The sequence below is a fragment of the Pinus tabuliformis genome, chromosome 6 (genome assembly GCF_031772625.1).
Source record: "Pinus tabuliformis cultivar Carrire ecotype Pingquan chromosome 6, CPIR1, whole genome shotgun sequence".
Classification (NCBI taxonomy): domain Eukaryota; kingdom Viridiplantae; phylum Streptophyta; class Pinopsida; order Pinales; family Pinaceae; genus Pinus; species Pinus tabuliformis.
In genome coordinates this window covers 1,714,749,939-1,714,775,831 of record NC_142292.1, presented here as the reverse complement: position 1 = coordinate 1,714,775,831, position 25,893 = coordinate 1,714,749,939, and the positions used below count along the sequence as shown (strand labels likewise).

Sequence of the window (25,893 nt, the reverse complement as noted above, 5' to 3'; positions counted from 1 at the left end):
GTTGTCGGTATTAAGAAACGCGTACCGCCGCAGTTTCTACGCGTCACGGGCCACGGCCAAGTTGGCAGAAAACGATACAAATCAGATCATGTGTCTACCTGGTTGGCACCCATTAACACGCACACAGTCAACATAGCTGGTTGTTTTATGTCGGCGCCACATGTTCACATTCCAACTCCCATCACGCCTCTCTTCTATAACAATGTCCATTGGCATCGCCTGTTTGTGCAAGAAATCAATCAAGGGAAAAAAAAGGAGAAAATCCGTAGTTTTATCAACGGAGAGTATGACTTTAGTACTGCTGCTCGCGATCGCGTTGGTGTTGGTGTTTTCCGTGCAGCTTCTTTTCTACAAGCTGCGCGAATTGATAACCGGTGGCAATGGCAAGGGAGCGATGTTGGAGTACGGACCCAACCGGTATTCTCTTGTGGGATCGCTGTTTTCGTTGTGGAAGAATCGCGGGAGGCACATTGAATGGACTGCCGAAATGCTGGCAGAGTCCCCCACGCAGACCATCGTGTTGCAGCGTCTCGGGGGAATTCGGACGGTGTTGACGGCGAATCCTGAAAACGTGGAGCACATTTTGAAGACGCGGTTCGACAATTATCCGAAGGGAAACCCGTTCACTTCCATTCTCCACGATCTTCTTGGGAACGGGATCTTCAATGCCGATGGCGACACCTGGAAGCTGCAGCGGAAGGTCGCCAGCTACGAGTTCAAATCCCGCTCTCTCCGCAATTTCGTTGTCAAAGTCGTCGAAGAAGTCACGGATCGACTCCTGCCGGTGCTGCACAACGCCAGCGATACGGGTCGCTGCTTGGATTTGCAGGACATTCTGCAGCGATTTGCGTTCGATACAATCTGCAAAGTTGCCTTCGGGGTGGATCCTGCGTGGCTGGACGCGCGTTTTGATGAGTCGGAGCTGGCAGGAGCGCTCGACGTGGCAGCAATGCTTAGTGCTGGGAGGTCATCGACACCAGTCCAGTTGGTGTGGAAGATGAAGAGGCTGCTCAACATCGGCTCCGAGAAGCGCCTCTCCGAAGCCGTTGCGGTGGTGCACGGGTTCGCCATGGAAGTTATCCGCCGTCGGAGAAGTGAGATTAGCAATGGCGGCGGTACGGCCGACGATTCGAAGAGGGAACAAACCGACCTGCTTTCTAGATTCATGGCGCTCAGCAGTACGAAGAGCAACAGTACCTGCAAAGGGCATGGAAATGATATGCCGGCCGTCGCCATGGGTGTCGAACGCGAGGACTGTTGTTCAGACGAATTTCTGCGAGATATGATCATCAGCTTCATTTTGGCAGGCAGGGACACCACATCGTCCGCATTAACGTGGTTTTTCTGGCTCCTATCCTCTCATCCCCACGTAGAGGAAAGCATTTACAAAGAGATAGCGCATCTCATCGCCGCAAGAATATCGCAAGATAAAGATTCCGTTTCTTCTAATGGCGTTCTATTTTCTTACGACGAGCTGCAGAGCATGAATTACCTGCACGCTTCAATCTGCGAATCAATGAGACTTTATCCGCCGGTTCTCTTCGACTCCAAGCACGCCCTGCACGACGACGTTCTGCCCGACGGGACTTTTGTGGGCAAAGGCACTCGGGTGACTTACCACCCCTACGCCATGGGTCGAATGAACGCCATCTGGGGCGCGGACTGTCTCCAATTCAAGCCGGAGAGGTGGCTGAATAAGGACGGCCATTTTGTCCCGCAGAGCCCCTTCAAGTTCGCAGTCTTTCAAGGCGGAGTTCGCATTTGTCTGGGCAAAGAAATGGCTTTCATTCAGATGAAGTTTGTTGCGGCCACTTTGATTTCCATGTTCAGATTGCGGCCGCCCGTTGATTCGCGTCGGGAAACTCCAAAGCTCGTTCACTGCCTGACTGCGCGCATGAAGGGTGGTTTTCCCGTTGTAGTTCAAAGGAGGACGACAACGCCGTTTCAACGCCCATCAGAATCTGATCCAGATATCAAGCTTTAACCAAGTTTGATTAATTGAATTATCAATTAAGTTGTCATGCTTTTGTCTCCTGCTTTTATTGAAAGGACAAAGGCACAGACACTTCTAACCAATATCTGCCTGGCATATGCATCCCAATCAAACTGAGCTCTTACAAGTGGGCCAACATCACATGTGATGGTACGGACTGTCGTTGGCAGCTTCCTGCCTTGAAATTCTCAAACAACTTATGCACAGATATAGAGATATCGGAATGCCATAATATGTTCCTGGTTGAAAAGAAAAATGTTGGAAATGTGCGTAGATATATCTTTTTATAGCTAATAAACAAAATGTATCATGCACTCTTGAAATGAAACTTTTGAGGCCTTTTGCGTTCACAGTATGTAATCTGAAAAAGTTGTCACCTCACAGAAATTCTGCTGCCACTAGGATCTTTCAATGTTATATGATATAACAAAAGTAACCTACGAGTTCAGATACCCCGAATCCCGCTAACACCTCTCTCAATGATCTTCGCCACGAATCTCTTTATTCAGCTTTTTAAGCTGGTTTGAAATCACAGAAATAATATGATGCCAGCTTATCTTCTTTGTTGGTTGAAACTATTAAATTAACTGAAATGACATCAAATTCCAATGCCACATTTCATAATTAATGTTTCATATTGTCCCTTGGATGAAGAATGTTTACTCGGCTTGCAATCTCACTTATTTATTTTATTTTATTGAAAATAAAATTTTCTTCAATATAAATTACACTTTTTATATAAATATATTAATATAAAAATTCACAAAATTATATTAAAAATTATAATTGAAATAAGCAGAAGAAAAAAATCAATTTTAAAAAATTTCATGTTATTATTAATTTATGTATTTTCCTTATGAATGGACTCATTGGTATTCAAAAGCTTTGACAAGATTTGTGATTGCCAATGATATTTATAGACTTTGACATGATTGTTTCAAATAGTGTTTATCTTTCATTTTACATTAACAATTAGTTTTGATCATATCCCTCGATGATCATCAACCAAATTATCATGGTTGAATAAGTTACACTCATCCTTTAAGCCTATGGATAACCTATATTTCACTTTACATTAACAATTAGCTTTGATCATATCCATCAATGATCATCAACGAAGTTATCATGATTGAATAACTTACCTTCATCTTTTAAGTCTATGGATAACCTCCGCCTACATTTCACTTTACATTAACAATTAGTTTTGATCATATCCATCAATGATCATCAACGAAGTTATCATGATTGAATAACTTGCATTCATTCTTTAAGCCTATGGATAACCTGCACCTACATTTCACTTTACATTAACAATTAGCTTTGATAATATCCATCAATGATTATCAACGAAGTTATCATGATTGAATAACTTACATTCATCCTTTAAGCTTATGGATAACTTGCACCTACATTTCACTTTACATTAACAATTAGCTTTGATCATATCCATCAATGATCATCAACGAAGTTATCATGATTGAATAACTTACATTCATCCTTTAAGCCTATGGATAACCTGCATCTTTCCATTTCCGCGATCAATTCATATATAATAATGAAAGAAATTGGATTTCCCTTCCTAACCCAAACCCATACCTTTATTTTTAAATCTTTATTTTCTTATTTGAACTTATTATTCTCATAATCCCAAATCAAATTTATATTTTAAAGTAATAATCTTCTAAATCCACATCTAAACGCATACCAATCATTGAATTATTTCGTATTTAACTTCGGGATATTACAATTATATTAAAAGTATTAAGGTAGTTGATATAAGCCAAAGGTAACATTTGTATTTATCATTAATAAATATATTATTTGTATCTACCAAAAAAAACCGCTATTATAATAAAAATATTATTTTTATTATTTTTATTAATAAAAATGATTTTTTTGGTAATAATTATTAATTATTATTTTTTATAATGATTATTAACAATAATTTATTGTTATTTTTATAATAATAATTATTAGTATTAAATGTTATTTATAATTATTTCATTTGAAATTATGTAATATAAATATGAACCTTAGTAATATGAACCCTTAGATTCATAAACTCTAGGGATTGATAGTATAAACCTACGAAAATAATAGACTCAAGGGGTTAATACTAAAACCCCAAGGGATTATTACTAAAAACCTTAGGGTTTATATTCCCTTTTGTTTATATAATAATCCATTGGGATTATGAATCAAAGGCAATAATATTAACCTAAATGATTAATACTAAAAACCCAAGGGAATAATATTAAACCCTAAGGATTAATATTATAAATCCAAGGTATATAAACCCTAAGAGAAATATTATAAACCCTAAAATAAACATGGTTGACCATGGTTGATTTTCATTTTGAAACAATGGGATTAATATTAAAACATGGTAGACAATGATTTACCATGGTTGTCCATGGTTGACCTTAGTTGACCATGGTTGATATTATAAACCAAAAAGAATAATAAACCCTATGGGTTAATACTAAAAACCTAAAGAACTTTAAACCTAAGGGAATAAAATTAAACCCTAGGAATATGAACCCTTAGATCAATAAATCCTAGGGATTAATATTAAAACATGGTAGACAATGGTTCACCATAGTTGACCATGGTTGATATTATAAACCGAAGGGAATAGTAAACCCTAGGGATCAATACTAAAAAACAAAAGGACTATAAACCTAAGGGAATAAAACTAAACCCTAGGAATATGAACCCTTAGATCAATAAACCCAAGGGATTGATATTATAAACCTAAGGTATGTAAACCCTAAGATAAATATTATAAACACTAAAATAAACATGGTTTAGCATGGTTAATTTCCATATTGAGATAATCCATGTCACAATGTGACGTTGGACCATGGTTGACCATGATTGATTTTTATATCGAGACAATCTTTGTCACAACGTGACGTTGGCCTATGGTTGACCATGGTTGGCTACAGTTGACACTGGTTGGCTATGGTTGACCATGATTAATATTATAAACCAAAGGGAATAATAAACCCAAAGGATTGATATTATAAACCTAAGGGATTAATACTAAAACCCCAAGGGATTATGAACCCAAGGGACAAATACTATAAACCCAAGGTATATAAACCCTAAGATGAATATTATAAACATTAAAATAAATATGCTTGAACATGGTTGATTTCCATATTGATACAATCCTTATCACAATGCAACATTGGATCATGGTTGATTTACATATCGAGAAAATATTTCTCACAATGCGACATTGGACCATGGTTTACCATGGTTGACTTTCATATCGAGACAATACTTGTCACAATGCGACATCCGACGTTGGTTGACCATGATTATCCATGATTTTCATATGGAGACTATTTTTTCACAATGCGACATTTGACCATGGTTTGCCATGGTTCACCATGGCTAACTATGATTAACCATGATTGATATTATAAACCTAATTGAATAATAAACCCAAGGGATCATTATTATAAACCAAAGGGAATAATAAACCCAAGGGATTAAGACTAAAACCCAAAGGGATTATGAACGAAAGGGAATAATATTAATACCGTGGAACAAATATTAAAAATCCAAGCCATATAAACCCTAAGATAAATATTATAAACACATGGTTGACCATGGTTGATTTTCGTATTGAGACAATTCTTATCACAATACGATGTTAGACCATGGTTGATTTACATATTGAGACAATATTTTTCGCAATGCAACATTAGGCCATGGTTGACCATGGTTGACTTTCATATCGAGACAATCTTCGTCACAACGCGACGTTGGTCTATGGTTGACCATGGTTGATTTCCATATTGAGACAATCTTTGTCACAAAGTGACATTTGAACATGGTTGATTGTGGTTGGCTATGGTTGACCATGGTTAGCTATTGTTCACCATGATTAATGTTATAAATCATAGGGAATAATAAACCCAAGGGATTGATATTATAAACCCAAGGGATTAATACTAAAACCCCAAGGGATTATGAACCCAAGGGAAAAATATTATAAACCCAACGTATATAAACCCTAAGATAAATATTATAAACACTAAAATAAACATGCTTGAGTATGGTTGATTTCAATATTGATATAATCCTTATCAAAATGCGACATTGGATCATGGTTGACCATGATTGATTTACATATCGAGACAATATTTGTCACAATGCGATGTTGGACCATGGTTGACCATGGTTGATTTCCATATCGAGACAATATTTATCACAATGCAACGTCCGAAGATGGTTGACCATGATTTTCATATGGAGACAATTTTTGTCACAATGTAACATTTCACCATGGTTCACCACAGTCGGCTATGATTGACCATGATTAACCATGATTGATATTATAAACCCAAGGGATCGATATTATAAACCCAAGAGAATACTAAAACCCAAAGTGATTATGAACAAAAGGGAATTATATTAAACCTAAGGGACAAATATTAAAAATCCAGGGCATATAAACCCTAAGATGAATATTATTAATATATGGTTGACCATGGTTGATTTTCATATCGAGACAATCTTTGTCACAACTTGGCATTGGACTATGGTTGACCATGGTTGATTTCCATATGAAGACAATCTTTGTCACAATGTGACATTTGACCGTGGTTGACCATGATTAATATTATAAACCAAAGGAAATAATAAACCCAAAGGATTGATATTATAAACCCAAGGGATTATGAACCCAAGGGAATAATATTAAACCCAAGGGATTATGAACCCTAAGATAAATATTATAAACACTAAAATAAACATGCTTGAACATGGTTGATTTCCATATTGATACAATCCTTCTCACAATACGACATTAGACCATGATTGACCATGGTTGATTTACATACCAGAGATTAAGTTTGATTTGATAGTAATCGAATTTGATTTCGTGGCAAGTGGTATTTTTGGTAATACTTAAAATGTTGGCGAGATATTGAGTTTCTGGATATGGATGGAAATGTTGTCGGTATTAAGAAACGCGTAACGCTGCGGTTTCTACGCGTCACGGGCCACGGCCAAGTTGGCAGAAAATGATACAAATCAGATCATGTGTCTGCATGGTTGGCACCCATTAACACGCACACAGTCAACATAGCTGGTTGTTTTATGTCTGCGCCACATGTTCACATTCCAACACCCATCACACCTCTCTTCTATAACAATGTCCATTGGCATCGCCTGTTTGTGCAAGAAATCAATCAAGGGAGAAACAGGAGAAAATCCTTATTTTTATCAACGGAGAGTATGACTTTAGTACTGCTGCTCGCGATGGCGTCGGTGTTGGTGTTTTCCGTGCAGCTTCTTTTCTACAAGCTGCGCGAATTGATAACCGGTGGCAATGGCAAGGGAGCGATGTTGGAGTACGGACCCAACCGGTATACTCTTGTGGGATCGCTGTTTTCGTTGTGGAAGAATCGCGGGAGGCACATTGAATGGGCTGCCGAAATGCTGGCAGAGTCGCCACGCAGACCATCGTGTTGCAGCGTCTCGGGGGAATTCGGACGGTGTTGACGGCGAATCCTGAAAACGTGGAGCACATTTTGAAGACGCGGTTCGACAATTATCCCAAGGGAAACCCGTTTACTTCCATTCTCCACGATCTTCTTGGGAACGGGATCTTCAATGCCGATGGCGACACCTGGAAGCTGCAGCGGAAGGTCGCCAGCTACGAGTTCAAATCCCGCTCTCTCCGCAATTTCGTTGTCAAAGTCGTCGAAGAAGTCACGGATCGACTCCTGCCGGTGCTGCACAATGCCAGCGATACGGGTCGCTGCTTGGATTTGCAGGACATTCTGCAGCGATTTGCGTTCGATACAATCTGCAAAGTTGCCTTCGGGGTGGATCCTGCGTGGCTGGACGCGCGTTTTGATGAGTCGGAGCTGGCAGGAGCGCTCGACGTGGCAGCAATGCTTAGCGCTGGGAGGTCATCGGCACCAGTCCAGTTGGTGTGGAAGATGAAGAGGCTGCTCAACATCGGCTCCGAGAAGCGCCTCTCCGAAGCCGTTGCGGTGGTGCACGGGTTCGCCATGGAAGTCATCCGCCGTCGGAGAAGTGAGATTAGCAATGGTGGCGGTACGGCCGACGATTCGAAGAGGGAACAAACCGACCTGCTTTCTAGATTCATGGCGCTCAGTAGTACGAACAGCAACAGTACCTGCAAAGGGCATGGAAATGATATGCCGAACGTCGCCATGGGTGTCGAACGCGAGGACTGTTGTTCAGACGAATTTCTGCGAGATATGATCATCAGCTTCATTTTGGCAGGCAGGGACACCACATCGTCCGCATTAACGTGGTTTTTCTGGCTCCTATCCTCTCATCCCCACGTAGAGGAAAGCATTTACAAAGAGATAGCGCATCTCATCGCCGCAAGAAGATCGCAACATAAAGATTCCGTTTCTTCTAATGGCGTTCTATTTTCTTACGACGAGCTGCAGAGCATGAATTACCTGCACGCTTCAATCTGCGAATCAATGAGACTTTATCCGCCGGTTCTCTTCGACTCCAAGCACGCCCTGCACGACGACGTTCTGCCCGACGGGACTTTTGTGGGCAAAGGCACTCGGGTGACTTACCACCCCTACGCCATGGGTCGAATGAACGCCATCTGGGGCGCGGACTGTCTCCAATTCAAGCCGGAGAGGTGGGTGAATAAGGACGGCCATTTCGTCCCGCAGAGCCCCTTCAAGTTCGCAGTCTTTCAAGGCGGAGTTCGCATTTGTCTGGGCAAAGAAATGGCTTTCATTCAGATGAAGTTTGTTGCGGCCACTTTGATTTCCATGTTCAGATTGCGGCCGCCCGTTGATTCGCGTGGGAAAACTCCAAAGCTCGTTCACTGCCTGACTGCGCGCATGAAGGGTGGTTTTCCCGTTGTAGTTCAAAGGAGGACGACAACGCCGTTCCAACGCCCATCAGAATCTGATTCAGATATCAAGCTTTAACCAAGTTTGATTAATTGAATTATCAATTAAGTTGTCATGCTTTGTCTCCTGCTTTTATTGAAAGGACAAAGGCACAGACCCTTCTAACCAATATCTGCCTGGCATATGCATCCCAATCAAACTGAGCTCTTACAAGTGGGCCAACATCACATGTGATGGTACGGACTGTCGTTGGCAGCTTCCTGCCTTGAAATTCTCAAACAACTTATGCACAGATATAGAGATATCGGAATGCCATAATATGTTCCTGGTTGAAAAGAAAAATGTTGGAAATGTGCGTAGATATATCTTTTTATAGCTAATAAACAAAATGTATTATGCACCCCTGAAATGAAACTTTTGAGGCCTTTTGCGTTCACAGTATGTAATCCGAAAAAGTTGTCACCTCACAGAAATTCTGCAGGCACTAGGATCTTTCAATATTATATGATATAACAAAAGTAACCTACGAGTTCAGATACCCCGAATCCCGCTAACACCTCTCTCAATCATCTTCGCCACGAATCTCTTTATTCAGCTTTTTAAGCTGGTTTGAAATCACTGAAATAATATGATGCCAGCTTATCTTCTTTGTTGGTTGAAACTATTAAATTAACTGAAATGACATCAAATTCCAATGCCACATTTCATAATTAATGTTTCATATTGTCCCTTGGATGAAGAATATTTACTCGGCTTGCAATCTCAATTATTTATTTTATTTTATTGAAAATAAAAATTTCCTTAATATAAATTACACTTTTTATATAAATATATTAATATAAAAGTTCACAAAATTATATTAAAAATTATAATTGAAATAAGTAGAAAAATTCACAAAATTATATTAAAAATTATAATTGAAATAAGCAGAAATCAATTTTAAAAATTTCATGTTATTATTAATTTATGTATTTTCCTTATGAATGGACTCATTGGTATTCAAAAGCTTGGACAAGATTTGTGATTGCAAATGATATTTATAGACTTTGACACGATTGTTTCAAATAGTGTTTATCTTTCATTTTACATTAATAATTAGTTTTGATCCTATCCCTCGATGATCATCAACCAAATTATCATGGTTGAATAAGTTACACTCATCTTTTAAGCCTATGGATAACCTACATTTCACTTTACATTAACAATTAGCTTTGATCATATTCATCACTCATCATCAACGAAGTTATCATGATTGAATAACTTACATTCATCCTTTAAGCCTATGGATAACCTGCGCCTACATTTCACTTTACATTAACAATTAGCTTTGATCATATCCATCACTGATCATCAACTAAGTTATCATGATTGAATAACTTGCATTCATTCTTTAAGGCTATGGATAACCTGCACCTACATTTCACTTTACATTAACAATTAGCTTTGATCATATCCATCAATGATCATCAACGAAGTTATCATGATTGAATAACTTACATTCATCCTTTAAGCCTATGGATAGCTTGCACCTACATTTCACTTTACATTAATAATTAGCTTTGATCATATCCATCAATGATCATCAACGAATTGAATAACTTACATTCATCCTTTAAGCCTATGGATACCCAGCATCTTTCCATTTCCGCGATCAATTCATATATAATAATGAAAGAAATTGGATTTCCCTTCCTAACCCGAACCCATACCTTTATTTTTAAATCTTTATTTTCTCATTTGAACTTATTATTCTCATAATCCCAAATCAAATTTATATTTTAGAGTAATAATCTTCTAAATCCACATCTAAACGCATACCAATCATTCAAGTATTTCGTTTTTAACTTCGGGATATTACAATTATATTAAAAGTATTAAGGTAGTTGATATAAGCCAAAGATAACATTTGTATTTATCATTAATAAATATACTATTTGTATCTACCAAAAAGCCACTATTATAATAAAAATAATTTTATTATTATTTTTATTAATAAAAATGATTTTTTTTAATAATTAGTAATTATTATTTTTTATAATGATTATTAATAATAATTTATTGTTATTTTTATAATAATAATTATTGTATTAAATGTTATTTATAATTATTTCATTTGAAATTATGTAATATAAATATGAACCTTAGTAATATGAACCCTTAGATTCATAAACTCTAGGGATTGATAGTATAAACCTATGAAAATAATAGACTCAAGGGGTTAATACTAAAACCCTAAGGGATTATTACTAAAAACTTTAGGGTTTATATTCCTTTTGTTTATATAATAATCCATTGGGATTATGAATCAAAGGCAATAATATTAATCTAAAGGATTAATACTAAAAACCCAAGGAATTATCAACCCAAGGGAATAATGTTAAACCCTAAGGATTAATATTATAAACCCAAGGTATATAAACCCTAAGATAAATAATATAAACCCTAAAATAAACATGGTTGACCATGGTTGATTTTCATTTTGAAACAATGGGATTAATATTAGAACATGGTAGACAATGATTTACCATGGTTGTCCATGGTTGACCTTAGTTGACCATGGTTGATATTATAAACCAAAAGGAATAATAAACCCTATGGGTTAATACTAAAAACCTAAAGAACTATAAACCTAACGGAATGAGATTAAACCCTAGGAATATGAACCTTAGATCAATAAATCCTAGGGATTAATATTAAAACATGGTAGACAATGGTTGACCATAATTGACCATGGTTGATATTATAAACCAAAGGGAATAGTAAACCCTAGGGATCAATACTAAAAAACAAAAGGACTATAAACCTAAGGGAATAAAACTAAACCCTAGGAATATGAACCCTTAGATCAATAAACCTAAGGGATTGATATTATAAACCCAAGGTATATAAACCCTAAGATAAATATTATAAACACTAAAATAAACATGGTTTATCATGGTTAATTTCCATATTGAGATAATCCATGTCACAATGTGACGTTGGACCATGGTTGACCATGATTGACCATGATTGATTTTTATATCGAGACAATCTTTGTCACAATGTGACGTTGGCCTATGGTTGACCATTGTTGGCTACAGTTGACACTGGTTGGCTATGGGTGATCATGATTAATATTATAAACCAAAGGGAATAATAAACCCAAGGGATTGATATTATAAACCTAAGTGATTAATACTAAAACCCCAAGGGATTATGAACCCAAGGGACAAATACTATAAACCCAAGGTATATAAACCCTAAGATGAATATTATAAACACTAAAATAAATATGCTTGAACATGGTCGATTTCCATATTGATACAATCCTTATCAGAATGCAACATTGGATCATGGTTGATTTACATATTGAGAAAATATTTCTCACAATGCGACATTGGACCATGGTTTACCATGATTGACTTTCATATCGAGACAATACTTGTCACAATGCGAAATTCGATGTTGGTTGACCATGATTGTCCATGATTTTCATATGGAGACAATTTTTTTTCATAATGCGACATTTGACCATGGTTTGTCATGGTTCACCATGGCTAACTATGATTAACCATGATTGATATTATAAACCTAATTGAATAATAAACCCAAGGGATCAATATTATAAACCAAAGGGAACAATAAACCCAAGGGATTAAGATTAAAACCCAAAGGGATTATGAACGAAAGGGAATAATATTAAAACCATAGGACAAATATTAAAAACCCAAGCCATATAAACCCTAAGATAAATATTATAAACACATGGTTGACCATGGTTGATTTTCGTATTGAGACAATTCTTATCACAATATGATGTTAGACCATGGTTGATTTACATATCGAGACAATATTTTTAGCAATGCAACATTAGGCCATGGTTGACCATGGTTGACTTTCATATCGAGACAATCTTCGTCACAACACGACATTGGTCTATGGTTGACCATGGTTGATTTCCATATCGAGACAATCTTTGTCACAATGTGACATTTGAACATGGTTGATTGTGGTTGGCTATGGTTGACTATAGTTAGCTATTGTTCACCATGATTAATGTTATAAATCATAAGGAATAATAAACCCAAGGGATTAATATTATAAACTCAAGGGATTAATACTAAAACCCCAAGGGATTATGAACCCAAGGGAAAAATATTATAAACCCAACGTATATAAACCCTAAGATAAATATTATAAACACTAAAATAAACATGATTGAGTATGGTTGATTTCAATATTGATATAATCCTTATCAAAATGTGACATTGGATCATGGTTGACCATGATTGATTTACATATCGAGACAATATTTGTCACAATGCGATGTTCGACCATGGTTGACCATGCTTGATTTTCATATCGAGACAATCTTTATCACAATGCAACGTCCGACGATGGTTGACCATGATTTTCATATGGAGACAATTTTTGTCACAATGTAACATTTCACCATGGTTCACCACGGTCGGCTATGATTGACCATGATTAACCATGATTGATATTATAAACCCAAGGGATCGATATTATAAACCCAAGAGATTAATACTAAAACCCAAAGTGATTATGAATGAAAGGGAATTATATTAAACCTAAGGGAAAAACATTAAAAATCCAAGGCATATAAACCCTAAGATGAATATTATTAAAACATGGTTGACCATGGTTGATTTTCATATCGTCACAATTTGGCATTGCACTATGGTTGATCATGGTTGATTTCCATATGAAGACAATCTTTGTCACAATATGACATTTGACCATAGATGACCATGGTTTGGTTGGTTGACCATGATTAATATTATAAACCAAAGGAAATAATAAACTCAAGGGATTGATATTATAAACCCAAGGGAATAATATTAAACCCAAGGTATATAAACACTAAAATAAACATACTTGAACATGGTTGATTTCCATACTGATACAATCTTTCTTACAATGCAACATTAGATCATGATTGATCATGGTTGATTTACCTACCATAAATTAGATTTGATTTGATGGTAATCGAATTTGATTTCGTGTGAAGTGGTATTTTTGGTAATACTTAAAATGTTGGCGAGATATTGAGTCTCTGGATATGGATGGAAATGTTGTCGGTATTAAGAAACGCGTCCGCTGCGGTTTCTACGCGTCACGGGCCACGGCCAAGTTAGCAGAAAACGATACAAATCAGATCATGTGTCTGCATGGTTGGCACCCATTAACACGCACACAGTCAACATAGCTGGTTGTTTTATGTCTGCGCCACATGTTCACATTCCAACACCCATCACACCTCTCTTCTATAACAATGTCCATTGGCATCGCCTGTTTGTGCAAGAAATCAATCAAGGGAAAAAAAGGGAGAAAATCCTTATCAACGGAGAGTATGACTTTAGTACTGCTGCTCGCGATGGCGTCGGTGTTGGTGTTTTTCCGTGCAGCTTCTTTTCTACAAGCTGCGCGAATTGATAACCGGTGGCAATGGCAAGGGAGCGATGTTGGAGTACGGACCCAACCGGTATACTCTTGTGGGATCGCTGTTTTCGTTGTGGAAGAATCACGGGAGGCACATTGAATGGGCTACCGAAAGGCTGGCAGAGTCGCCCACGCAGACCATCGTGTTGCAGCGTCTGGGGGGAATTCGGACGGTGTTGACGGCGAATCCTGAAAACCTGGAGCACATTTTGAAGACGCGGTCCGACAATTATCCGAAGGGAAACCCGTTTACTTCCATTCTCCACGATCTTCTTGGGAACGGGATCTTCAATGCCGATGGGACACTTGGAAGCTGCAGCGGAAGGTCGCCAGCTACGAGTTCAAATTCCGCTCTCTCCGCAATTTCGTTGTCAAAGTCGTCGAAGAAGTCACGGATCGACTCCTGCCGGCGCTGCACAACGCCAGCGATACGGGTCGCTGCTTGGATTTGCAGGACATTCTGCAGCGATTTGCGTTCGATCCAATCTGCAAAGTTGCCTTCGGGGTGGATCCTGCGTGGCTGGACGCGCGTTTTGATGAGTCGGAGCTGGCAGGAGCGCTCGACGTGGCAGCAATGCTTCGTGCTGGGAGGTCATCGGCACCAGTCCAGCTGGTGTGGAAGATGAAGAGGCTGCTCAACATCGGCTCCGTGAAGCGCCTCTCCGAAGCCGTTGCAGTGGTGCACGGATTCGCCATGGAAGTTATCCGCCGTCGGAGAAGTGAGATTAGCAATGGCGGCGGTACGGCCGACGATTCGAAGAGGGAACAGACCGACCTGCTTTCTAGATTCATGGCGCTCAACAGTACGAACAGCAACAGTACCTGCAAAGGGCATGGAAATGATATGCCGACCGTCGCCATGGGTGTCGAACGCGAGGACTGTCGTTCAGACGAATTTCTGCGAGATATGATCATCAGCTTCATTTTGGCAGGCAGGGACACCACATCGTCCGCATTAACGTGGTTTTTCTGGCTCCTATCCTCTCATCCCCACGTAGAGGAAAGCATTTACAAAGAGATAGCGCATCTCATCGCCGCAAGAACATCGCAACATAAAGATTCCGTTTCTTCTAATGGCGTTCTATTTTCTTACGACGAGCTGCAGAGCATGAATTACCTGCACGCTTCAATCTGCGAATCAATGAGACTTTATCCGCCGGTTCTCTTCGACTCCAAGCACGCCTTGCACGACGACGTTCTACCCGATGGGACTTTTGTGGGCAAAGGCACTCGGGTGACTTACCACCCCTACGCCATGGGTCGAATGAACGCCATCTGGGGCGCGGACTGTCTCCAATTCAAGCCGGAGAGGTGGGTGAATAAGGACGGCCATTTCGTCCCGCAGAGTCCCTGCAAGTTCGCAGTCTTTCAAGGCGGAGTTCGCATTTGTCTGGGCAAAGAAATGACTTTCATTCAGATGAAGTTTGTTGCGGCCACTGTGATTTCCATGTTCAGATTGCGGCCGCCCGTTGATTCGCGTCGGAAAACTCCAAAGCTCGTTCACTGCCTGACTGCGCGCATGAAGGGTGGTTTTCCCGTTGTAGTTCAAAGGAGGACGATAACGCCGTTCCAATGCCCATCAGAATCTGATTCAGATATCAAGTTTTAACCAAGGTTCAATAATTGAATTATCTATCAACTTGGCATATGCATCTAGAAGCTCGTTCTCCTGCTTTTATTGAAAGGACAAAAGCACAGACACTTCTAACCAATATCTGCCTGGCATATGCATCCCAATCAAGCTGAGCTCTTACAAGTGGACCAACATCACATGTGATGGTACGGACTGTCGTTGCCAGCTGCTTGCCTTGAAATTCTCAAACAACTTCTGCACAGATATAGAGATATCGGAATGCCATAATATGTTCCTGGTTGAAAAGAAAAATGTTGGAAATGTGCGTAGATATATCTTTTTATAGCTAATAAACAAAATGTGATCTGTACTTCTGAAATGAAACTTTTGAGGCCTTTTGCCTTATGTAATCCGAAAAAATTGTCACCTCACAGAAATCCTGATGGAACTAGGAGAAGTTTTGTGGATGAATTATATTGGATGGTTAGGCTGTGGTAAAAATTTTCTTATCTGATTATTACTCCAGATAAAATTTAATTGTTAAATATAGATCATTTAAATTTGAATTTCAAAAAATAATTTAATTATTTTTTTTGGGAAGAAAACCAATTATTGAGAATTAAAATTATATTTTAAAATAATAAAATAATATTTATATTAACAAATTGAAAGATGATAATAAAAAAAAAAAATTATACTAATTTTAATTAAAATATTTTAATTTTCACTTCAATTTTACATCAATAAAATAAAATAATTAGACAACAAATATTTAGAGTACTTCAGAAAAATACCATGTAACATAATTTTATATCAATTTTATATAAAGAAAAATGAAATAATTTAAAAAAGATTAATGTGGTTTATAAATCAAATATTTTAATAAGCAGGTTGAATAAAAGATTTTCTTATATATGTTAACCAATATTCTTTGTCTGTTTTTTTTTTAGTAACTCTTCATTATTTTCAACCAACTTCCATCCTAACCTAAATTTTTAGCTCCATTTAAGTTTGCACAAGAATGTCCTCATTCAAATAAAAAATAATACTACTTAAAAATAATTTATTTTACTCTAATCAAAATTTTAGTTCTTTTACATTTTAAATTTACACATGAATAAAAATAATTAAATAAAAATCATAATTAACTAACAATAAATCATTTAATCAATTAATATATTGAATTAAAGTAAAATAATAGACCATTTTTTATTTTATAAATATATAAGTGAAATTAATCAATCTCAATTAAAATAAATAAAATGCAAAAAAAAATCCATATTTTAATTATTATACTTTATACTTTAAGGCATTCCTACATGTTAACTCACTAGTTCAATTCGCCACCCTATTTGGGTGTTATTCTTGGACATGATAGTTATGTAGCCTTAGTGTGCTAAACTCTCTCTCTCTACTTTCTCTCTCTATGTATATATAATTTAGCTATATTTAAACTAAGCTAAATTTAAACTAATCGACAAGAAACACTAGCTATGCAGCCTTATTATTCTCATCATCCCAAATCAAATTTATAGTTTAGAGTAATAATAGTCTAAATCCACATTTAAACGCATGCCAATCATTGAAGTATCTCCTATCTAACGTCGGGACATGGGATGGATTTCACAGAGAATGAACAAGAATTTTATTCATTATATCATAGTAAAATAACTACATTAAAAGTATTAATGTGATTGATATAAGCCGGAGGCTTCATTTGTATATACCATTGATAAATATACCATTTGTATCTACCATTTCTATCACAATAAAAATATTATTATTATCATTATAATTTATAATTTATAATAAAAAATAATTATTAATAATAATTAATAATTAATATTTTTTATAATGATTATTAATATTAAATGTTAGTTATAATTATTTAATTTGAAATTGTGTAATATACATATGAATCCTAGGAATATGAACCCTTAGATTAATAAACTTTAGGGATTGATATTATAAACCCAAGATAAGAATAAACCCAAGGGGTTAATATTAAAACCTCAAGGAAATAATATTAACCCAATGGATTATTACTAAAAACCTTAGGGTTTATATTCCCTTGTGTTTATAGTATTAATCCACTGGGATTATGAACCAAAGGCAATAATATTAACCCAAGAGATAATAAACCTAAAGTATTAATACTAAAAACCCAAGGAATTATCAACCCAAGGGAATAATATTCAACCCTATGGATTAATATTATAAACCCAAGGAATGTATCAACCATAGTTGACCATAGTTGACCATGGTTGATATTATAAACCGAAAGAAATAATAAACCCTTGGGGTCAACACTAAAAACCTAAAGGACTATAAATGTAAGGGAATTAAATTAAACCCTAGGAATATGAACCCTTAGATCAATAAATATTAGGGATTAATATTGAAACATGGTAGACAATGGTTGACCAAGGTTTACCATAGTTGGCAATGGTTGATATTATAAACCGAAGGGAATAATAAATCCCAGGGATCAATACTAAAATACCAAAGGACTATAAGCCTAAGGGAATAAAATTAAACCCTAGGAATATGAACCCTTAGATCAATAAACCCAAGGTATATAAACCCTAAGATCAATATTATAAACAATAAAATAAACATGGTTGGGCATGGTTAATTTCCATATTGAGACAATCCATCTCACAGTGTGACGTTGGACCACGGTTGACCATGATTGGCCATGATTGATTTTCATATCGAGACAATCTTTTTAACAACGTGATGTTGGACTATGGTTGACCATGGTTTATTTCCATATTGAGACAATATTTGTCACAATGTGACATTCAACCATGGTTGACCATGATTAATATTATAAACCAAAGGGAATAATAAACCCAAGGGATTGATATTATAAACCGAAGGGATTAATACTAAAACCCCAAGGGATTATGAAGCCAAGGGAATAATATTAAACCTAAGAGACAAATATTATAAACCCAAGGTATATAAACTCTAAGATGAATAGTATAAACACTAAAATAAATATGCTTGAACATGGTCGATTTCCATATTGATACAATCCTTATCACAATGCGACATTGGACCATGGTTGATTTACATATCGAGACAATCTTTCTCACAATGTGACGTGAGACCATGGTTGACTTTCATATTGAGACAATATTTGTCACAATGCGATATCTGACATTGATTGACCGTGATTTTCCATGATTTTCATATCGAGACAATTTTTGTCACAATGCGACATTTGACCATGGTTCACCGTAGCTGACTATGATTGACCATGATTAACCATGATTAATATTATAAACCCAAGTGAATAATAAACCCAAGGGATCGATATTATAAACCCAAGGGATTAATACTAAAACCCAAAGGGATTATGAACCAAAGGGAATAATATTAAACCCAAGGGACAAATATTAAAAACCCAAGGCATATAAACCCTAAGATAAATATTATAAACACATGGTTGACCATGGTTGATTTTCATATTGAGACAATTCTTATCACAATGCGACGTTAGACCATGGTTGACCATGGTTGATTTACATATCGAGACAATCTTTGTCACAATGCGACGTTAGACCATGGTTGACCATGGTTGATTTTCATATCGAGACAATCTTTGTCACAACGCGATGTTAGAGTATGGTTGACCATGGTTGATTTCCATATTGAGACAATCTTTGTCACAATGTGGCATTCGACCATGGTTGACCATGGTTGGTATGGTTGACCATGGCTGGCTATGGTTGACCATGATTAATATTATAAATCAAAGGTAATAATAAACTCAAGGGAATAATAGACCCAAGGGATTAATATTAAAACCCCAAGGGATTATGAACACAAGAGAATAATATTAAACCCAAGGGACAAATATTATAAACCCAAGGGATTAATACTAAAAACCCAAGGGATTACAAACCCAATAGAATAATATTAAACCCAAGGGATAAATATTATAAAACCAAGGTATATAAACCCTTAGATAAATATTATAAACCCTAAAATAAGCATGTTTGACCATGGTTGACCAAGGTTGGTTTTTATATTGACACAATCTTTGTCACAATACCGCATTGGACTATGGTTGGCCATGATTGATTTTCATATTGAGACAACCTTTGTCACAATCCGACGTTGGACAATGGCTTACCATGATTGACCATGTCAAATTCTCATATTGAGTCAATGCTTGTTACAATGCGACATTGGACCATGTTTGACCATGGTAGATTTTCATATTAAGTAAATTCTTGTCGCAGTGCGATGTTGGACCATGTTTCACCATGGATGACCATGGTTGTCACAAGGTAATATTGGAAAAAGAGACAAGCTTTGTCACAATGTGACCATGGTTCAACATGGTTGATTCATATTGAGACAATCTTTGTCCGAATAAGACATTGGAACATGGTTGACCTATTGAGAAATTTCAACAAGAAATTCTAGTTTAATTTTTCCTTTAATCTAACTATGAATTAAAATCGAATTCTATTCTCATAGAAACTTATAAATAATTAACTAAGTTTAATTAACTTAATTATCTTAGGAATTTTGAGTTGGAAGTCTTTTTGTAGTCATGTATATGTTCTCTCTAAATTTTAGGGGTCCAGGATGAGTTTATTTAAGTTGTAATTAGATAACTCAGTTTGACTGAGTTATAGACATTTAGACTAGTTCTAACTATTTGTGAAACTAGTAGAGGATTAGTAGTGAGTTGGTGCACTGGTGCATCCTCAATGCTACTCCAGCTAACTAAAGATTCCCTCATGAGAAACTCTTGCATGTCGATTCAAAGAAATATCGAGTTGAAACTAGAGTGCATGGACAATGTACTATCAGTTGTAGAATGATCTGAGTTGTATAGATCATGCATGCAATCAGAAGAGGACCTAGATTTAGATTGCGCAGTTATGGAGGAAGGATTTCACATTTAAATATGGGTTGATCCTCATAGGAATTGCGCAAGGAAATAAGGGTTCAATAGGCATTAGAAATTGGCTAAGTGTTGGTCAGTGCGGGCTTGTGAGGTAGAGAGTGGATCATACTTGTGTAGAATTGTTCTTGTGAGAACAATCTTTGTATTATCACTCAAATTTCTTATTAATTCAATAGATTTGGGGTTTTGAGAAATGGCTTTCCCCAGAGAAACAATTGTGTTATGTTTCTTTGATTATCTTCCTCTTGTCAATTATTCTTTTCATTGATCTATTGGTTTCTGTTGTTTAAAGAGTAGATTAGATTCTTGTCCCGTGTTTTAGTACATGACATGAGCTATGAATCTACAGGAAAATATACATGGTATCAGAGCTAAAGATAGTATACTAGAGGAGATTTCGAAGTTTCGATTTTTGGGTTACAGGTGAAATGTGAATTTGCAATACATACTTTAGGATCAACAGATGGCATTCTACAGTTTGAGGCTTGAGTATGCCCTGGAAATAAGCTCAAATTATATAGCCTGGAAGGATACAGTGGAGGTTGTGTTGGAGGATAATGGCTTGAAGGAATTTATTGATCAAGGCATTCCTAAGCCAGAAACATCGGATGTAAAGAAACTCGCAGAATGGAAGAAGTGTGTGGCGAAGGAAAGACAGATAATCCTTGAGGGATTTTGAGACCACATTATATCGAGTCTCCATGGGAAGGAAACTCCATATAGTATGTGGAAAGAATTGAAGAACCTATTCTAGAACAATAGCGACCATAGGAAGTTAACACTGAAAGACAAACTTCGAAAAGTCAAGATGGAGAAGGGCGAGACCATTCCAAAATACTTGACCAAGTTCATTCACTGTCATGGTGAGCTTGGAAGTGTTGGAATAATCGTTGTCGAGGATGATATGGTGAGCCTAGCTCTCCTAGGCCTTCCCAAGAGTTGGAATAGCTATCAAGACTCTGTCAATGGGAGGGAGAAGCTGCCAAATTGGGAACGACTATGGTTGGATTTGATGTAGGAGGAAATCAGAAGGAACACCAAAGATGGTTCCTCATCAAAGACTAATGATGAGGAAAATTGTGCCTTAGCGAGTAAGGGAAGGCGTCCCATTCCAAATTGGATTCTTACCATGGAGGTAAGAAGAAAGAAATGATGAAAGTTAAGTGCTTTCATTGTCATGAGTTGGGCCATTTTGCTACAAATTGTCTGCTCAAGAAGTCCAAGAAGAAGTCCTCAGGAGGACCGACAGGTGAGGCTTTGGCCTCTCAATTCAAATTGGACTTTACTCTCATTGCATGCATGGTGTCATCAATGATGGGTAGTGTATGGTATCTTGACAGTGGAGCTTCATTCCACATGACTGGTGACAAGGAATTGCTCAATGACCTGGAGGAGAAAGATCTCCATATGCATATCGAGATGGGTGACGATAGGAAGTATAATGCTAATGGATTTGGCATGGTTACCTTTTAGATGGAGTAGGGTGTTCCTCTCACCTTGAGGGATGTTATGTATTTGCCCAGGTTGAAGAAGAACTTAGTATCGGTCACCATGCTTGAGGATAGAGGCTATGATGTGATCTTCTTGAAAGGAAAGGCATTCCTTCGACACATAGCCATGGGTCAAGTAAAGAATATAGGGATTTGAGTTAAGAAACTCTATAAGCTTGAGGTAGAGGATTGTGCTGCTTTAAGCACGAAAGCAGAGAAGGTGTAGATCCGAGACGTTGACGATTTGTGGCACAGGCAATTAGGCCACTTGCATCATGGGGCTTTGAAAATCATGCAACAGATCTCTACTGGTCTTCCCAAAGGTACACTAGAGAAAGTTGATACATGCAAGGGGTGTACTTTGGGAAAATACACCAAGGCTTCCTTTCACGATAGAGATAGTCGAGCAGAGGTGATTCTAGAGCGAGTCCATTCAGATGTGTGTGGACCATTTTCGATAGCATCCACAACAAAACACAGGTATTATGTTATATTTGTTGACGACTTTTCTCATAAATGTTGGATATTTTTCATGTAGAAGAAGGATCAAACTTTCACAAAGTTTTGTGAATTTAAAGCATTGGTTGAGAAAGAGTCTGGCAAGAAGGTTAAAGCTCTGAGGAGTGATAATGGTGGTGAGTATGTCTCAAATGATTTTAAGAAGTTATGTGCAGTAGAAGGGATTAACGAGAGTTGACAACGCCCCATAACCCATAGAAAAATGGGGTGGCTGAGAGGAAGAACAAAATCATTGTAGGGGAAACATGAGTGATGTTACATGATCAAGGCCTACCACTACACTTGTGGGCTGAGGCATGTAACACAATGGTTTATGTGTGGTTCGTAGCCCGCATCAGATTCTTGGGATGAAGACACTAGAGGAGGCTTATTCCGATAAGAGACCAGATGTTGGTCACTTCAATATTTTTGGGTCATCGGTATATTGCCATGTGACCGAATATGCACAGAAGAATCTTGAGCCAACAATAGAGTTGGGGACATTTGTGGGGTACACTGATACACCTCATAGCTATCGGGTGTACTTGCCGACCAACAGGATGACAGTGGTTCACAGGGATGTCAGATTCAATGACGAGAAGGCCATGAAAGTTTCCCTCGAGAGGAAGCTTGAGCTACATGTGGTTGAGGAGCCTCAGATTGATGTGGAGTAGCCACATGTAGAGGATCCGAGAGTGGAGACATCCACATAGGCAGAGTCTTCCAAAGATGGGAGAAAATGCACTAGAGAGGCTGACAGGTTATTACATGATGCATGGGAGAATGTGGGAGCACCCACATCTCAACGCAGGCAGAGGAGGTAACCTGAGAGGTACACTGGATACATTACTCTTATGAGCGAATGTGTTGAGACAAATCCATCTTTGTTTGAGGAAGAAGTGCAACAATCAGTTTGGGTTGATGCCATGGCGGAGGAGTATGACTCCATAGTTCGTAATAGTGTTTGGGATGTAGTCCCGAGATTGGAGGACAAATCAGTGGTGAGATACCGATGGATTTACAAGGTAAAGAAAGTTGGAGATGGTAGTGTGGAGAAGCATAAGGTCAAGTTTGTGGCCCATGGCTTTTGACATGTAGAGAGGATTGACTATGATGATACCTTTGCTCCTGTTGCAAGGTACTCATCGATCATATCAATATTGGCATTATCAGTGTAGATGGGTTGGAAGATACATCAGATGGATGTAAAGACAACCTTCCTTAATGGAACGATTGAGTAAGAAGTGTACATAGAGAAGCCTAAAGGTTTTGAGACCTTTGACCATGAGCCGCATGTGTTCTTGCTCAAGAGGGAATTGTATGGGTTGAAGCAAGCACCCCATGCTTGGTACACCATGATCAATAGCTATTTCACCAAGTTGGGCTTCACCAAGAGTGAAGTGGATGCGAACCTATACCACATAGTGGTGGAAGGTAAATATTTGATCATTTTGTTGTATGTTGACGGTTTGATTTTGACAAGTGATGATCAACTAATCAAGTGAAGGACATGGGGCTCATGCATTACTTTTTGGGCATGGAAGTATGGTAGGGTAATGAGGAATTGTTTGTGTCTCTGGGAAAGTATGCCAACGAGATGCTTAGGAGGTTCCACATGGAGAGAAACAAACCCATGGAGACTCCTCTAGCAGGTAACTAGAGTAAGGAGGATGCTACTTCAGGGGAAGAAGAGGAAGCTACTGTTTACAAGCAACTTGTGGGTTCAGTCATCTATTTGGTGAACACACGACCCAATATGTGCTATGAAGTTAACCAACTTAGTCAAGGGATGGTTAGGCCTACCAAGATGTATTAGAAGGCAGAAAAGCATGTGTTGAGATACCTCAAAGGCACTATTCAGTATGGATTGTAGTGCAGACAGACAACAGGAGTGAAGCTTCAAGGCTTCATTGATGTAGATTGGGCATGGAGTTCATCCGACATGAAGAGCACATTTGGAGGAATCTTTAGTATTGGGTCAGCAATAATTTCTTGGTACAGTAAGAAACAGAGATCGGTTGCACTCAGTTCGGTAGAGGCAGAGTACATGGCTGCAAGTCAAGTAGCATGTGAGGCCATCTGGATGAGAAAGATTATGGTTGGTTTGTTTGGTTAGTAGATGGATCCAACTGTGGTTTGCTGTGATAATGAGAGTTGTATTAAACTTTCTGAAATCCAGTTTTTCATGATCGGTCCAAGCATATTGATATCCGATATCATCATCTCAGAGATTGTGTATTAAGGCAGACTATGTTGTTGGAGTAGGTTCCCACGGAGGAGAAAGATGCTAACATTTTCACAAAGACATTTTCAAGATGTAAATTCGAGTTTCACAGAGACAAGATCAGGGTAGTTGATAATCCCTTTCTTGTTGAGAGGGAGTGTTGAGAAATCGCAACAAGAAAATCTAGTCTAATTTGTCCTTGAATTAAATTGTGAATTAAAATCGAATTCTATTCTCATAGCAACTTGTAAATAGTTAATTAAGCTTAATTAACTTCATTATATTAGGAATTTCAAGTTGGAAGTTTTTTTGAAGTCATGTATGTGTTCTCCCTAAATTTTAGGGGTCTAGGATGAGTTTATTTGAGTTCTAATTAGATAACTCAATTTGACTGAGTTATAGACAATTAAACTAGTTCTAACTATTTGTGGAACTAGTAGAGGATTAGTAGTGAGTTGGTGCACTGGTGCATCCTCAATGCTGCTCCAGCTAATTGAATATTCCCTCATGAGAAACTCATGCATGTTGATGCAGATAAAGACCCAGTTGAGATTGGAGTGCAGGGACATTATACTATCAGTGGTAGAATGATATGAGTTGTACAAATCATGCATGCAATTAGAAGAGGAAAAATATTTGGATTGTGCAGTTATGGAGGAAGGATTTCCCAGTTAAATATGGGCTGATCCTCATAGGAATTGCACAAGGAAATTAGGCCTCAGTAGGCAGCATAAATTGGCTAAGTGTTGGTCAGTGCGAGCTTGTGAGGTGGAGAGTGGATCATACTTGTGTGGAATTATTCTTGTGAGAACAAGCTTTGTATTATCACTCATATTTTTGATTAATGCAAAAGATAGTTGGGGTTTTGAGA

The 25,893-nt window shown here is 37.5% G+C and overlaps 3 pseudogenes; all 3 read left to right on the top strand.

Annotated features, from left to right (window-relative positions):
* Positions 1-211: 211 nt before the first annotated feature.
* Positions 212-2,420, top strand: LOC149265624 (cytochrome P450 94B1 pseudogene; annotated as a pseudogene).
* Positions 2,421-7,161: 4,741 nt separating this feature from the next.
* Positions 7,162-9,450, top strand: LOC149265623 (cytochrome P450 94B1 pseudogene; annotated as a pseudogene).
* Positions 9,451-13,840: 4,390 nt separating this feature from the next.
* On the top strand, positions 13,841-16,332 carry LOC149265622 (cytochrome P450 94B1 pseudogene; annotated as a pseudogene).
* Positions 16,333-25,893: the final 9,561 nt, after the last annotated feature.